We start from the raw sequence: 3,663 nt of genomic DNA, 5'->3' as shown, positions 1-3,663 counted from the left end.
TCATAATGGGTATTAATCCAGGCAAATGCTGACAGGTACGAATTTAATTCTCTGTCTAATCTGAAAACTAGCAAAACCTTTATTGACAAGCAATTAAGTTTGGATAACAGAGTTCATACAAACATTTGCAATGTGTGTTGACTTTATATAAATTATTTGGTCAGAGTGTGAATGTTAGACACATCTAGCACCCGTTTGTGTGAACTAGTGTACATTCTTGTCCTCACTCAGGGAGATATCTTATTGTACAATAAGAGGCAAGATTGTGTAAAATAAAAATAAATTTTATTGTAAGCATCACAATGTGGAGACCTAAATTTAAACTGGAAATAGTCACTAGCAGAACCAAGACTGACCCTGTTAATGATTTAGGTTTAAAAAGAAGCAAAAGTAAGACATGACAAAAACAAACGATAAAAAAAAGACAAATGTTTTATGAAACCAACGAAAGTGTGATTTTATTTGGGCTGATAAAGTTCTATCAGTGTCTCCTCTCTTAAACCTAAATGAAAGATTTTACTCATAATTTGGAGTTACTTTAACTGATGGCAGTTATTTTAATTCAATTTTAATCAATCAAATTCAATGCAATGGGCTGCATTAAAGTCCTAGCTCCAATTATTGTAAGGAAATACAGGGATTATGGGGTTTTATTTTTTGCAGCCAAATCTATCAATCAGGTAAGTCTTTTGATTTCCATCAGGCTGCAGCTTCTTCTGCTCTCGGGTTGTTCATTGTGGCGTCGTCAGCCACTGATGGGATGTGTGACACGTCTCCTTGTACACCCAGAAAGAAAAATTATGTTTTTAGTGTTTTTCTTTTCAAATGCTTGTTTAAGATGCAGTGAGAGGTTGGAGAAATTTAAACAAAACTAAGTTGTTGATAAAATATTTGTTTAGACATTTCATTAAGAAGGAATCAAAAGACAGGTGGGCATTTAAAGTCTATAAACCCTCTTTAAAAAGGTATGACTACTCATGAATTAATTATGGAAAGCTTACAGAGAGCGAGAAGAAAAAGATCATTCTCTTTAAAAGGCCAAATTTTACATCTATGAATAAGCACATACAGGAGTCACAAGCATGGCATGTTTTGAAAAATCTCAGGAACATCATTTTTGGGATGAAATATTATTTCAGATCCATCTAATGCCGTGATGGAGGCTCGCTGTAAAAGTCTTGGTCAAAGAGTTAAATGTGTGCCAAAAGTCAGATTCTTGCAAGTTTATGTCACTACACTGTTCAACCATACATCCATAGTCTTCCCATATCCAAGGTCGGGTCAGAGGCAACGGGTCCAGGAAGGAACCCCAGACATCCTCAAGCTCATTATGGAGGATCTCTAGGCGTTCTCCGGCCATATGGGATTTATAGTGCCTCCAGCGAGTTCTGGATCTTCCCCAGGGTTTCCTCCAAAGGGGACATGCCTGGAAAGACCTCCAAAGTGAGACAGCCAGGAGGCATCCTGATCAGATTCTTGAACCACCTCAACTGATTCCTTTTGATGCGCAGAAGCAACGGATCTACTTTGAGCGTCACTCAAATTATGGAGCTCCTCACCCTATCTCTATGGCTGAGTGAAGCTCATTTCAGCCGCTTGTATTCATTCTATACGGTCACGATCTATATCTCATGACTATAAGTGAGGGACGAAATGTAGACGGACCGGTAGATCAAGAGCTTTTCTTTTTGGCCCATCTCTTTCTTCACCACAGACTAGAGCAGAGCCCACATTACTGCAGACAATTCTCTTGGTGTTTCCTTTTTGGATGGAAGTCATGGTAAATTTGGAAAAATGGACTGGACTATCCATACCTAAATCACCTTAATTGTGTTTGTTGGGAGATAAATCTCTCTCATACCCCATGGAGTGACCAAAGTAATTTTATTGTCTGTGATGGCTGGATGTATTGTGGCTGTGAGACGTATTCTGAGGAACTGGAAAAGTGCCCACAGGCCTCAGATCAAGGAATGGATTGAACACATGACAGAGACTGTCTCAATTAAACTGCTAATTGCTAAGGTAAACAATGGGCAGGTAAAGAAGAACCAGTTATAGAGTCAATTCATGTCATTTATTAGATCATAGGATAGAGTTCTCACTGCATAATTTCTTGGGATGTGTCACTTCTCCTTTTTGTGTAGAACAGTGATGTTATGCATGTAGTTAAGGTTTATTTGTATGTTGTGAGAAAGATTAAATTCAATAAATGCTTAAATGGGAAAAATATATACAGCATGTTGCTATTTTACAATTTCTAATGTCATTTTGTTAAAAAGGCACAGTGCAGTCTGATCAGATCGCTGCACTCGTCGAAAAGGTGATCTAAGAAGAATGAATAGCTTCTTTTCAATTTTTGACCAGATGTTTGATTAGAATTATCCAACTTCTGACCCTTCAGCATAAACCCAGAATCAGGATAAAAGAAATGATCCAACAGGTTTCAGAACATATATATTTAAAAAACTGCCATCATAAGCAGATTCTTGGACAAATCAACAAGACATTCTTCACTTTATAAAGAAGGATATCTTTTTGCAAAAGAGTAAATGTTAGAAACTTGTTGTGAACCAGACTTTCTGTAATGTTATGGGTGGCTTCCTACCTTTTGTTTGCATGATAAGTGTTCATAGACCAGCAGAAAATGTAATCTATGTCTGTTTATTGTGTATATATGCTAAGTTAATGTTTTATAAGCATCTTATTTCAAAATCGATATATGCAGAATGTCTGTAGATGCTGGAGGAGGTCTAAGGTAGAAGGGGTTAAAGGTTAGTCTCTGGCATGCAACACTTTCTGTTGTTGCACATTTTTGTGCACAAATACCTTGTTTTTGTCATAACTCTATTTTTGGGGTGGACCCAAAGGCAGACAAGCACGGAGAAAAGCAGAGAGGTGGTCGAAAACTCCTTCAATTTAAAGTGAGTCCACTTACATGCAGGCGAGGTTCTGGATGACAGGATCATCCTGATTACAAGGCATCTTCAAAACAGAACTTAACAGGATCCGCAGCAAGAACAAAATCCAAAGAGACATAACGACACCGCGTGGAACAAAGGACAAAGGCAAACTTAAATACAGACAAAGGTGGACAAGAAACAATAGGGCAGGTAATCAGAGGAACAGGGAACTGGTGACACAAGGAGGCTGGGAGGCAGAGGGAGCAGGTGAAACAGATTAACCAATAAGGAGAAACACAGACCCAAGCAGAACAGGAGAAAAAATGACTAGAATAAAAGTAAACAGTAACTAAAGCTAACCTGTTAAAGGAGGAATTGGAGAATAAAGATAAACAGAAGAAACAGAGCTAAGAGGAACAATGAATGTAAAGGGAACAGAAACTGAGTAATTAACAACTAAAAGAGGAAAACTAATGAGAGGAGAACAGACAGGGAGGCAAAAGGAAACCAGAATTGTCAGAACACAAAGTGATGAACAAGAATACAAAACTTCAAACAAGAGCATCTAGTAAAACAAAAACACCAAACCACAAAGTCCAAAATCTCACATCCTGACAGTTTTGCAAAATGACATAAAGCTTTTAATTGTCCTTCCTCCTTAACAAAGTCTTTGGGCAACAAAAACTCAAATGAACACATTAAAAGCTACTTTCCTGTGATTTACCTGAACCTGAAAGAAAACCCTGGATTGTTAGCCTATTAT

At 37.7% G+C, this 3,663-nt stretch overlaps 1 long non-coding RNA gene across 1 annotated transcript; it reads right to left on the bottom strand.

Moving 5' to 3' along the window:
• Positions 1 to 263: 263 nt before the first annotated feature.
• LOC124857634 lies at positions 264 to 3,048 on the bottom strand. The gene is made up of 2 exons (XR_007035643.1): positions 2,936 to 3,048; positions 264 to 776 (listed from the first exon to the last, which is right to left on the bottom strand). It is a non-coding gene; the product is annotated as an uncharacterized LOC124857634 (long non-coding RNA).
• Between the last annotated feature and the right edge of the window lie 615 nt (positions 3,049 to 3,663).

Source organism: Girardinichthys multiradiatus, chromosome 21, assembly GCF_021462225.1.
Source record: "Girardinichthys multiradiatus isolate DD_20200921_A chromosome 21, DD_fGirMul_XY1, whole genome shotgun sequence".
NCBI classification, from domain to species: Eukaryota; Metazoa; Chordata; class Actinopteri; order Cyprinodontiformes; family Goodeidae; genus Girardinichthys; species Girardinichthys multiradiatus.
This window is presented reverse-complemented; position numbering and strand designations above follow the sequence as displayed.